Source organism: Pteropus vampyrus, unplaced genomic scaffold (assembly GCF_000151845.1).
Source record: "Pteropus vampyrus isolate Shadow unplaced genomic scaffold, Pvam_2.0 Scaffold125, whole genome shotgun sequence".
NCBI classification, from domain to species: domain Eukaryota; kingdom Metazoa; phylum Chordata; class Mammalia; order Chiroptera; family Pteropodidae; genus Pteropus; species Pteropus vampyrus.
The window spans coordinates 4,180,942-4,194,625 of NW_011888906.1; the positions used below are offsets into that span (position 1 = coordinate 4,180,942).

Consider the following 13,684-nt stretch of genomic DNA (forward strand, 5'->3'; position numbering starts at 1 on the left):
AGTTGAAGAACTAAAGGTTTTCCCACATTCCTTATAAGTTTTCTCTCCGCTGATTTTTTTCATATTTTTCACAACACTGGAGATAACTGAAGGCTCTTCCACATACATTTATATGGTTTCTCTCCATAATTTTGATATTCATATGGCTTGTGTCCAGTTTGACATTTGATGTACATATAATGGGGTGAATGATGCATAAAGATTTTTCCACACCCACTGTATTCCCACGGAAGAGTTTTCTTGTTCAGATTGAGATTTAGAATAAGGCTGAAGTTTTCTTCACATTGACTACCCTCTTTCCCATCACACATTCTCTCTACTATATGACTTCATTTCTAGGTTTCCTGGGTCTCCGAGTCCTTCCTATGCAGATCAAAATGGGAGAGAAGCTGTGACACAGCCACAAGGGTCATGAAGAGCAGGCAACATATGATCCTGAGCTTGGTTGGAGAGGGGAGTAAATGGTTTTTCTAATCCAGTATCTTCGGAGACAGAATTGTGTCACGTAAGTTAATTTTATCGATAATTGAAGCACCAAAACATGCAAGCTGATGATGGAAAACTTTCTAAACTTCATTACTTCCTTCTCAGCCTTTCTGAACTAACCAAACCATAATTCAACCTATTCCTGTTGAACAAGATAACAATTATAATTACTGGATTCAGACACCACTGAGGCTAACGAAACTGTTTCCTCTACAATGAATATCCATCCCCCAACTGCTACCCTTTGAATTATTTTGTATAGCATTTCTGCCTCTGTCATCACTAGCTGTCTCTTCTTGCTTTTGTCTGTGTTTTTGCCTCTAATGGAGGGTCCCTTAATTCAGAGCTTCTGATATCAGTTAGATCTGGAAAGGCAATCTCTTGAGGGTCATGGGCAAAGGCTCATTCCCACCAGTCTCACCTTCAACCTAGCCAGGTGACATCCAGACCCCATGTTCTTATCCACTACAGCTGCATTTCCCAAACATGCTTAATTATAAAGAATTATGTGTATGTGTGTGGGGGGTGGGGAGTGATGGCTGTTAAAATATGTATTCTCAGTCCCCTCTCCTAGAAATCTAATTCAGTGGCCCTGAAATGGAACCCAGGGACCTGTATTTTTCACACTCCCCCAGATGTCTTCATGACCAAACTTAATCGACGCCATATGCCATCAATGCTGCGATGGGATCAGGATTTCTTCAGAAGAATCAAGAACCGAGGCCAAGGCCCACACCTTCCAGACAGACCTTGCAACCAGTAAAGCTTCCAGGTCACTGCTCTTCCATTGCCCTCAGGCAAAATCCTCTAATCTTCTGAGGCTCCTGAAGGCTGGCCATAACATCTCTTCTCACTGCTGGTACTTCATTCATTGAAGACCTGGCACATCTCCCTTCTCTCTACCCCAAATGTCCTGCTATCCTTCCGATGGCTTCTCTGACCACGTGGATGACTGAAATAACTCTCCAGTCTCTGTTACTTGACCTCTTTGACTTCACTCATCTTCACTTAGTTCATTCAGTTCAGCCATTCAGGAGGCAAAACTCAGGAGCCTATCATGTCCTGTAATTAACTGCTCCAACTCTGAAATCTTCCACTCACATGTCTCTCCCTAATCACATCCTCCTATTATGCCATCACTCCAATATACCCGTTCCCTGACTTCATCAACATCTCTGGTCCTTTTCCCTTCCCCATCCAGCCTAGACACCTTTACCTGTCATGTAAATCACTCCTGGGCCAATACCCTCAGGTCCTCTGCTCCACTGTTCTTCTGCCACTCACCCCCTGCAAATCCCAACACTGGATCAATCCAACTATATGCCTTCTTCACACCTAAAACCAGGCAACTGAATGCTATTGGTGTCGATCTATGGTCTCCTACCTCGACAGAGCCCTACATACTGCCTGGAGATCAGACGTTCCCCCAAGGTGACTCTTCCTCTTCCTGACCTCAACTGTAGGTCAAATCTCCTTGTTTTTCCTATGTGCTCTTCCCACTTTTAGCAGACAACCTCACCCTCTATTTCACAGAGATGAAAGAAGCCACCGGACTGGCACTTGCTTATAAGCCATCCCACTAGAAAATGCACTGTGCCCAGATATTCCATCATGAGGTCTGTCAAGCCCATTGCACCTGTACTAGGTCTACTGTTTCCTTGGTTATTTGAAATAAGCTCCCCGGTGATAATCATTACCGAAGTAAGCAGTAATGGTGGTGAGTACCTTTCTGGTAAGAAGCATAAAAATAGCCAGCCTCTCAAAAATGGCCTCTCGAAATCTCTCTCTACATTGAGAATCTTTCTTAAGATGGGAAGGAGTTTAAAAAGAAATGAAGCTATCGTACCTACAAGCATTTAACAAGTTCAAATCCAAACATAAAGTTGCCATACATCAATAAAATAATTATAAGTCACAAGCCAATCAGTTAATTACCTGATAATTCTTACAAATTCAAAAACAGAGTCCATGAAACAATACTGTTAGGATCTGTCTTTCACTCTTACCCAAACTCTAATTGTTGATAGGTCTACAAGTCTTTCCCTGAGGGCTTTTTCCCCCTTCATAATAATAACAGCTAACACTGATTTTTTTTTGTATATAATTATGCTCCTCACAATAATCCTGTGTGAGATAAGAACTATTATTTTTCTCCATTCACAGATGAATAAAAACAAACTCAGACATGTTAAGTAATTTGTTCAAGAGCTTAAGCTGGAAAGTGGCAAAGGTAAAATTGAAACATAGAGCCTGAACAAAAACTAATTTAAGTGCTTTGGCATAGTGTTATTATCAGAAACGTCCCAGGAAATGCAACATCCTAACCTGAGCATTCTTATTTTCTCATACTCCAATATACACTTACAAAAACAAACATGAGGACTCATCAAATATGATTATTGTGTATTTCACATTCATTCCTACATTCATATCAGAAGGTAGTTATGAGTAGTCAGATGCAAATCTTAGCTCCACCATTTCTTTAGCTGTGTAACTTTAAAAATTACTCAAATTCTCTAAGCTCGATTTTCTCAACTAAAAATAGAAATGATAATATAATAACCATCACCACCTTAGTTAAGGGTTCTCCCAGATATTTAGAGATAATGCATGAACAACTCAGCAACGAAGCTGGCACAAAGTAAGTCTCAAAAAAGTTAGGTGTTATAATAATTATTATCCAAAATGTATCAAGACCCCGCACCTACTGGATTCTAGGCAGAACACTGTGTACCAAGACTGTGCCATAAGCAGGACAAGGCTGTCCCTGCCTTCAGAGATCCTGTAGTCTATTTAAGGGAGTGGACAAGAAATTAAAAAACAAACATAAATACTTAGAATTTTGGTGAAGCACTAGCAGAAAATGCACATGTACTGAGAGAGGGGACAATGAGGGGAAAGCTACTGTAGAAGGGGTGATCGGGGAAGGCCCTCTGAGGAGGAAAATTTGAGCTGAGACAAGATGTTTGAGAAGGAACTTTCTGTGAGAACAATTGGGGGTGGGGGGAGTGCCAGGGAGAGGGAAGGGTCAAGGGTCTGTACAGAGGAGAAGAACTTGGCATAGCTGAAGGACCGATAGTGCTCCAACCTGACAGAAGCATTGTGAGCAAGGAGCAGAGGTTGAAGAGGGAGGCAGAGGCTGGACTCTCAGAGTAAGAGTGTAGATGTGGGGCTAAGTGCAGTGGAAAGTCACTAAACGGGGGGCGACGTGATCTGGTTTAAATTTTTGGTTATGTTATTCTGGCTGCAGTGGGAAAAAATGGGTTGGAAGAAGGAAAGAGAGGAAGCTGGTAGACCAGATAACAAGTAGGGTCAGTGATCCAGCTGAGAGAGGATGGTGGCTAGATTAGGAGAGTGGAGGGAATGGAGGATTTTCGGTATTCTGGAGGCTAGGCCGGCATGCCACACTGATGGATTGGATGTGTGTTGAGCAATCAGGAAGAATCAAAGATGATCTGCAGGTGTCTGGCCTGAACAATGAGTGGATAGTAATGATGATGAGACAGGGAAGGATGGAGAAGATGGGAAGGAGAAGTCAGGAATACGGAATTTGCACGTTTAAGAGGAAGACCAAATCAATTTTGGACATGTGATGTTTGAGGTCATTGTGAGGCAGCAAGCAGAGATAATAGGAAGGAGGTAGCAAGTCTGGAACCAGAGAAAGGTCAGGGCAATAGGTGTAACTGAGGGAGTCATCTGCATCCAGAGGGCACTAAGTCCTGGGATTAGATAAGATCATTTAGGAAGAGAACAAGAGAGAAGGGAGGTAACTGAGTAAGAAAAGATAATAAGAAATCAGGTTGGTAATTTAAAACTGAACATGGTAATGGAGCCCATAAATAAAACACACAGAACTGCCCCAAATATGTGCTCATTAACTGCCTGCAGAAAAATTAAAAATAAATTTTTAACACATCCCCTTTACACCTTTAAAAGAATAAAATTTCATTCGAGATTTTTTTTTCCCCATTCTTGTAGCATAAGAAATTTTTTTATTTTTTAGGCAAGGAAACCCTTGGTTGACCTCAGATTGCAAGGACTTTGTCAGCTTACGATCCCTTAATTTTTTAAGCCTACAGCACCTGGTCTTCCTAGGTGGTCTCCCATCCAAGTAATAACCAGGCCCAACCCTGCTTAGCTTCCAAGATCAGCTGGGATCAGGCTTGTTCAGGGGAGCATGGCCATAGACATGCATAACAAATTTTTTGAAGGTCTGTTTGGATTGTGTTCAGAGGGATTCTTTTTCTTAAGAGCAAAAGGATTTTTTTCAAAAACTCACTAAAGTTAAAAGTAGCCTATTTGAAATTCAAGGCTTTAAAAGCTTACTCTCACACTATGTCCTCTCTGTAAACATTCTACCTTAAGATACAATTTTTTCCATTCTTATGATAAAAATGCAATTATATGTTTACCACAGATGTCATTTCATCCTGAAAGATGAAACTAGTACTTTCAACAGTTCATCACATGAGAGATGTAAAATGCTCAAAAGATCAAAGATTTATTTTAAAACATTAAAAAAACAAAAACAAAACACTTAAGTATACCTGCTAGGCCTCCCCAAAACTGATAAGCAAGGAGATGAAAAGGATAGACTTGCCAGAAAAATAAGTAAACATAACAGCTACTCCTCAAATAAAAACACATTAAAGCTGTAATTATATCTCTGGGTATCTGTTGACACAAAAAACTCACTATGTTCTTGAGGTTTATGCTATCACTAAGAACTACCAAACTGAAATCACAGCTATAAACATAACTGGGATACTCTATACGTTTCAAAGACTTTCAATGTGACACAAAGGATAATGCATGAGAAGGAAAGTCAGTACCATTTGCCAAAATTGTTCCTTCCCTCAATTGTGAAGTTAAATCAAAACCGTAATTCTTTTTACAATCATGACTCACTTTGTAAAATTCTTCTTCTCAGATATGTAAAGGAGTGGACTATCCTGACTTTTAAGGAGTTGCTATATCATTTCATGATACAGCTATATAAAAGCCTAAGAGGCTACCAGGGAGGTCAAATGAATGGATGGATAATGAGCATTCATTCATTTGTTCATTCAACAAATATCGATTAAGCACTCATGATGTGTCAGGTACTACTCTGGGCCCTGAGGTTACATCTGTAAAAAGTTTCACATTTCTAGGTTAATGGAGGGAAAGAGACAATAAGCCAACAAATAAACACGTATGCATTTACCGAGTGGTGGCAAGTGTTATGAAGGCAAGTAAGGTGGGTTGAGGACAACAGGGAATGGAGTGTATTTTACACACAGTGGTCAGGGAAAGCCTGATAAGGTTGTATCTGAGCAGAGACCTGGGGCAAGAACCATGACATCCATGGAACAAAGTTCTAGGCAGAGGGAACAGAAATGCAAAGGCACTAAGGTTAGCATATGCCTGAAGTTTTTAAGGAATAGCAAAGAGATCCATCCAGTATGGCTGTAAGTGAAGACAGGGAGGTAGGCCACAGCAAGGACTTCAGATTTTACTCTAAAATGAGAAGCTAATGGAGTGCTCTAAGCAGAGGATCTAACTTTTTAAAAGATCACAAAGGGAACACGGCTCTTACTAATAAAAGCAAAACAAATAGGTATCTCCTATAGTCTACTTATAGGTGGAAAAAAAAACAATAAAACAATCTTATAGTATGGTAGCATTTTTGTAAGAAAAAATACTTATACATGGGAATAAAAGACTAAAAAGATAAATATCAAACTGTTTTTCTACGGTTTGTGGGATTGTGGGGTTTTTCTTATGCTTTTCTTTGTTTTTGTTTTTTTTTCCCTAGTTTTCTGATTTAAACATGAATTATTTTTTAATTTTTTGATGTTATTTTTAAAAAACCACTCTCTGTGAGACTGCCTTAGTCTGAATTGACTTAATTATGAAAAAAAAAAAAACCCATAGGAAACATTTCCTCCCAAAATTACCCAGTTCCCTATGCAATGTTTGCCTGTCATGAAGCACTGAACAAATCAAGCACTGCTCAATGTATCAAGGTCACAAAACCAACTTGGTTAATACGTTTATCATTACATAGTAGCTCTGTGCTCTAAAGCAACTTTGATACTATCTTTCCAAGGCAGCAATAGAAGACCCTTTTCATTAATTTCCTAAGATTCTTTGATACTGCTTTGCCACTTCTGGATTTTTCCACTGTGTTTCGCAGAAACAAATTAAGCCCGAATAAATTGTTCTAGCTAATGAAGTGTGCTTTTGGCTCTTTCCCCATGGTTCAGAATTATCTGGCAAGATACCAAATTGTTTTAGGACACATTTTCTCTTAGTTTTGAAATATTGCAATACTAAGTTACTACAAATAAAAAAAAATCAAGATAACAACATACAAGAACATGTATAAATGGAAACTACTGTAATCCTTTTTTAAATCGAGGATGTGTGGACGCCTCATGAATAAATGTAATGTGTTCACATAACAGATAAAAACGGAAAAGAGTATGCCCTCTGTCCTCTACCTAACCCCCCACTCCCTCAATCACATAAGTTTCTCACAGGGCAAAAGCCCAGGGCAATCAGTGCTCAGAAACGCCAACCACGAAACTCAAAATGACTCAAGCTCTCAAACACTTTCCACCTGAGCTCCACATCCCACCCACTCCTCCTCAATCACTTCCAAAAGGCTTCTCTGAATAAAAATCCTAAACTGGGAAGGTTTAACAAGCCCTAAACTCTGTTCACACGCCCCTTGCGGCATCCAGGTTTTCTGTTGTCGCGTGGGCAAACAAGGGTCCGGGAAGTCAGGATCCTACTGTACCCTAATGGGTTGAATCCGGGTTCTGCTGCCTCCCTGGAGGAGTTCTTTAGACCAAGTTAGGGGCTGGCCCATCCCCGCAGGACGAACGAGTCCGCGGGAGTTGGAGCTGCCCAGCATCTCCGCCCCACGTCCGTCAGGCAGTCGCCCGCGCTTCCCTGCCGGCCCTTGGGCGCACACGCAGTGTTCCCACCGGGCGCACTCTGGGACACGCACCCTCACACCGTCAGGTGGACATCTGTGGACCGCCCCCTCTTCCCTTCCATAACCCCCTTGTTGCCCCATTCACAGCTGCGTGGCCCGCGGTGGCTACGCTGACCCCCAGGAGCTGCGGCACCCCACTCCCCCAGGACGCCCGAGCCTAGAGCTGGGGGCGGGGGTGATGACAGATGGGCGAAGGGCGGGGCTTCGGGGGGAAGGGGCGGAGCCTCCCAGCATGGGGGCGCTGGCGGCTGACAGAAAGACCCGGGGCAGCAGGCGGGAGGGGTTGGCGGACACTGCGGGCAGCGCCGGGGCTCAGGCGTGGCGGGAAGGAGCCCGCGCAGACTCAGGGGGCTGACAGGCAGAAAGACACACAGACACGGGGACTGACAGTCGCGGGGGCACGCGGGGCTGGCGGGCCGCGGCGGGCGCTCACCTGGCAGCGGCGGCGGCGGCGCCCGCGGCTGTGCCGCTCTCCCCACGCTCCGGGCCTCCTTCCCGGCGGGTGGCCGGCCGGCCGGCTCAGGCCCGCTGAGGCGGCGGCGGCGGCGACGACGCCGGAGCCGCGAACTGCTGAGCGGCGGGGACGCAGCTGCACCAACCGACTCCGGGCCGCTCGGCTAGGCTCGGCCGCGCTCGGAGGCGCTCGGCTCCGCTCGGCCCCGCTCGGCTCGGCTGGGGCGTGGCCCGAGGCCCCCCGCCCAAGTCGCCTCTGGCGCCCGGGGGCGGGGCTTTCGTGCGGGCGCGAGCCCCCTGACGTCGCGGAGAGCGGGCCTTGTCCTGGGCGCATGCGCGGGCGCCCGTCCTGCTTTTACCCGTGTGCAGCCTGAAGGGGGTGGGGAAGAAGAGGACCGGGGCGGTGCTGTGGCCCCGGAGGTTCCGAGGCTTTGTACTCCGTATCCTGGTCTTTCTAGAAGACCACCTAAGGAAGGCCACACCAGGATACACTATCAAAAGGATGTAGGCAGGGCAAGGGCCAGAGGACATTCGCTCTCACCCCCTGCCCTAGTCCCGCGTTTCCCAACGGGCGTCACCTGGGAGTCAGTCTGTCTTTTATCCTCCCAACGCTTCACCGCAGTTTTGAAGCTCTTCTATTTCCTAAAAACAACTTCTTATAACTGCTTTCTTAACATTAAATATTCAGGTACCTGAGAACTTTAAAGCATCCGTTAGCCCCCTCAGATAAAATGATGCTGTCCTTTCTTCACAGCTTCTATTGTGTAACCTGTATCGCCTGGGATGGGAGTGGACCCTTTTCTGAGTTTTTGTCCACGTTCCAGGCACCTTTTTCTTATGGAGCCCAAGTCTATAGCAAATATGTCAAAGTGGTCCCCATATTTAGAATCCAGTAATTAATAAACAGCAAGAGCTCTGCAGTCTGACATAACTGGGTTGGAATCCCAAATCTGCATTATACTGGCAAATTAATAGTGGGCTGAGTGACTTTGGACATGCTATTTAATCTCTCATCCATAAAAAGGTTATGAAAATATTAGTAATTAAGCCGATAAGGAATGATTGAAAGGATTAAATGACCGCATACGTGAGGTTTTCTGCAGTGCCTGGTGCTCAATAAATAAGGCTGATTGACTGTAACTCTAGATTGCTTATAAGCTTCAGATCCTGAAAATCAATGAATACACACACACACACGTGTTGAGCAATATGTCAAACTTGACATGTCCAAAGCCAAACTGGAAATTGCCCCTCAATTGGGTCCTTTCATAGTCTTCTTCTCAGTTAATGTCAATTCCATCCTTCTGGTGGCTCCGACAAACCACTGGAATCATCTTCAACTCCTCTCTTCCTGTCATAGCCTACATGCAATCTAGTAGCAAAGTTTATCATCTCTGCCTTTAAAGTACCTTCGTTTGAGCCCTGATATATTTTCCCTAGAATATTGCAATCACCTGCTTCCTGCTCTCCCTGAATCAGCTCTGCTCTCATAGAGCTTGTTCTCAAGCAGCCAGCATTCTGTTAAAGCTTAAGTCAAAGCATATTTCTCCTCTAAAGCCTTCAATGGCTTACCACCTCACTCACAGCAAAACCCAAAGTCTTTTTCTCAAGAGCCTCCAAGATTCTGTTTGATTTGAATGCCTGTCCTCCCCCACCACTAACTACATCTCCTTCCACTCCACCCCTTCACTCCACTGCGGTCACACCAGCCTTCTTCCTGCTATTGGAACATGCAGGCTCACTTTTACCTCAGAACCTTTGCACTTGGTGTTTTTTCCTCCAAGACACCAGAAAGGTGTATACCCTTACTCTGAATATCTACTCAAAAGTCACTCTCCTTGAAAGACCCTCCCAGACTACCCTGCTAAAATATCAAGTCCCAACCCCCATCACTCTCTATCCCCTCATCCTGCTTTATTTTTCCTCATAGCCCTTATGACCTGAATGTCATCTGTAATGTCTCAAGAGCAGGGACTTTGTGTTCCAGCATCTGGAACATGGCCTGACTTGGTCAGGTACTCCATAAATATTTCTTGAAGGAATAAAAGTATATAAGGGATATGCTGTCCCAATTAACTTGATTTATTCAACAGACTTTTCTGAGCATCTATTCTGATCCAGGCACCATGGGACACAGAGATAAACAGGGCACTCTCAAACACTGAAGAATGCAGTATTTTTGAAGAGAGAGAGTGGTAAAGTACTTTTGGAAGAAACTTAACACTAGATGGGTGTGACTAGTGCTTTGAGAAGCAGAGAGAAGGACATAATAATATATAGGAGAGTGTGGAAAGGCTTCCCAGAGGAGGTGACATTGGAGCTGGGTCTAAAGAGTTGATGAGGAGACTCCAGGCAGAGGAAACAGCATGCACTTAATACCAGTGTTGGGAGGTGTGTCACAAATCATGTTTGCCCAAGGATGCAAATTATTTTTCTTTAAAAAATAGTTTAAGCAGATTCCAGGTGACCCCAATAATAATGTCACCTGCATTCACTCGCATTCCAATGAGCTTTCTCAAGCAGGAAGGAACTGCCAGAAGCATAATTGATGCAATAGAATTACAACCTCAGCTCTATTTTGTTAGAATGAGCTACACCTGTGACCTTTTTGCGTCAGGGTCCGGAAGCCAAGAACATGTATCAGGAGTTTGCTGGCTGCAAGTACCAGTAACCCATCAGGCCAATTTAAAGAAAAGGGGAACCTGTTTTAAAGCTTTGGAAGTGGAGAAGAAGAGGGGTCCCTCAGGCCAAGGAAAAAAAACCCAGCTGGACTTCTGACTTAATAGGAAGCAGAGCAAGCGTTGCCAGTATGACTCTCCCCTGCAAACTTGTTTTCTCTGCTTCCAGATAATACAGTGGGAAATATGTCTGCCAACCCCTCCCAAGCACATGACACAGTTCCAACTACCCAGAGAAAGACTAAAAATCCCTAATCATTCCAATTTCCAAATCCCAGAGAAGAGGATCTCACTGACCCAACTTGAGTCGGGTGTCCCCCTGCCCGAGAACAATCATGGCCAGCTTACAGGTGATGTCATTCACCAGGAAACCACCTCTGTGGATCAAGACTAAAAAGAGAATTGTTTTGAGTTGAGAAGATACCTTAATAGAAGTCCCTCACAGAACCATTGATTTCACTTAATTGGAAAACACCTGAGAGACATTTGATTGTGAAGCAGAGGATGATTATTGAGTTTCTGATTTCTGCACAGTAAAAAAGGCTATTTTTAGATAGTATCAAAACAGGAAGTTGTTCTTTTCCCAGCAAAACATGGACAAAACCTGGGGTGGTCTCCATAAGCCCTCTGTAGTGGGTATTCTAATAGCCTCCTGTGGTAGTTAACATTAATGCTAGCCACCGACAATTGTTTGCTTCCCAGGGACATAATCAGATTGTATTTCCTTATAGTTTAGAGTCCAGAGTGGCCATGTCACTTGCTTTTATTGTGGTCAATAAAGTATGAGTAGACGTATGTCACTCAAGGTTCCAAATTTTAAGAGTTAGTAGGCAATTTTCTATACTCTTTCCCTCGGTAAAAAATAATAGACAATGCTCCATCAGTCTGGGTCTTGAAGTAAGAAAACATGGAATCATGCTCCTAGGTGACCACAGTGGATATGTACTATAAGCAAGAAATAAACCTTTGCTGCTGTGAAAACAAGATTGGGGCTTGTTCGTCACCAAAGCAAAATCTAGCTTATCCTGACAGATGCCCCTTGCCAATATCCAGTCTATCTCATTCCTTAACGTACAGCATTGAGACAATTTGAGAGAGATGGGCCCCATCTCCCACATGTGGATGTGGACCCTGACTGCTCTAAGCCAGTTGAAGTAACCTTACCTTGTATTGACTGCTTCATGGATACCTCAGCCTACATCTATCAGTACCCAATATTCACCTCATCCCAATAATTGCATATAACCCTCATTGTTTCCCTGGGTGTCAGTAAGGAATCATTGGCTGCTGGCAGCTATTTTGTGACCATGAGGAGGGCCAGCCTAAAGATGAAGCTAATGCATGGACTAGGGAAAGGCAGAAAGAACTGAAGAGAAATAGTTGGAGTGCTGATCAAGGCTTACCTGAATCCATCTACCAAATAAAGGTACGTAAATCAACAAATTCCCTTTATGGTTGATTCTAATTTGAGTTGGATTCTTTATTATACTCGAAACCAAAAGTATTCCAACAATGGCTGTTTACTGCACAGCTCTGAATTGTAGCCAGTGCTATAGACTCCTAGGTGGGGAAGAGTCTGAGCTTTGAACAATTGCAGGAAGAGAAGCTGAAAATGAAAATTCTACCCGATTTATATGCCAGCTTCTTTTCAAGAATGAACATCACAATGCAGGCAGAGCACAGAGAAGGAACAGGATGAGGCTTGACGTCAGAGCCTGTCTTCTGCCAGCCCTCACAGCTGGGGTTCGGCTGCCTCCATGTGCAGGACTAGGCCAGCCCAGCCTAGGACCTGAGCCAGGCATGACGGGCAGGAGCCTCAATCCTATCATAGGGTGGGGCCTGGAGTCACATCTTGTTTTCACGATGTGCAGTTTTTGCTGGACCAGAGATGAGCTTGAGTATGCATGCATTCTCCCAGTTCAAGGCATTGTCTGTCCCCATCCGCCACTCTTGTTCTCAATGAGTATGTGTTGTGCACCTACCATATACCTGGCCCTCTGTTAGATTCTGGGTATGTAGCAGTGAATAAAACCAGCGACCCTCATGGAGCCTACTGTCTAATAAGTAAGGCAGACACCGGTCAAGTTATCAAAAACATAAATCTTACTCAGTGCCTGGTACCATGAGATCCAGAAATGGGAGGCTTTGGCTTGAATATGTTTAAGGAAATAGTAGATGTGAGATATAAAGGGAAAATTGGGTTAAATTAGATGTATCAACCTACTCGAACTGCCATAACTATCATAGACCAGGGGGCTTATACAACAATTAATTTTCTCACAGTTTTCAAGGCTGGAAGTCCAAGATCAAGGTTCCAGCCAATTCGGTTTCTGGTGAGGAAACCTTCTTGCTATGTCCTCATATGTACAGACTTTCCTCAATATGTGTGAATGGAGAGAGGGGAAGAATGAGTTCTCTGGTATCTTCTTATAAGGACACTAATCCTACTGACTCAGGATCCCATCCTTATGACCTCATTTAACCTTACTCCAAATACAGCCACACTGGGGGTAGGGCTTCAACATATAAATTTTGTCAGGGACACATACATTTAATCCACAATATTAGACACGTAGGAGAGAGAAGAGAGCTCTCTTGTAGAAGGGACAGCACATGCATAGGCCCCGTGGCAGTCAACAGTACATGGTGATTTAAACAAACAGGAAGAAGGAACATGGACAGCGAAGCAGATAATGGGAGGAGATGGAGCTAGAGAAGTGGACAGAGGCCAGATCATATGGGGCCTTGAAGGTCATGGTAATAATTTGAGACTTATCCTAAGAGCAATGGGGTTTTATTGAAGTGACCTGGGTAGGGACAACATGCTGGGTGGAGAAGATTGGAGGGCTCAGAATCAGTGCAGGGAGAACAATAATGAAGCTGTCACGACTATCAAGGCTCAGCCCAGGCCATGCAAGTGGGCACTGGTCAGCCTAGAGGAGACCAAGGCACAGGCCCAGGCCCAAGGAAGAAAACCTATTTCTGGCCCAGGTGAACAGAGACCTTGGACTGCAGAGTCCAATGCTGGTCATATACTCAGCTTCTCTGGAGTCCTAGCTTCTCCCCTGGTGTACTCCACATG

The 13,684-nt window shown here is 44.1% G+C and overlaps 1 protein-coding gene and 1 pseudogene across 3 annotated transcripts in view; both read right to left on the reverse strand.

The window, feature by feature from the left end:
- Positions 1 to 8,184, reverse strand: part of ZHX3 (zinc fingers and homeoboxes 3) — a 107,370-nt gene extending 99,186 nt beyond the window's left edge. For all 3 annotated transcript variants that reach the window (XR_002781930.1, XR_002781929.1, XM_011366612.2), the window contains exon 1: positions 7,905 to 8,184. The gene's annotated coding sequence lies outside the window, so the exon portion shown is untranslated. The remainder of the gene's footprint in view (positions 1 to 7,904) is intronic.
- On the reverse strand, positions 4,557 to 4,675 carry LOC111743972 (annotated as a pseudogene).
- Positions 8,185 to 13,684: the final 5,500 nt, after the last annotated feature.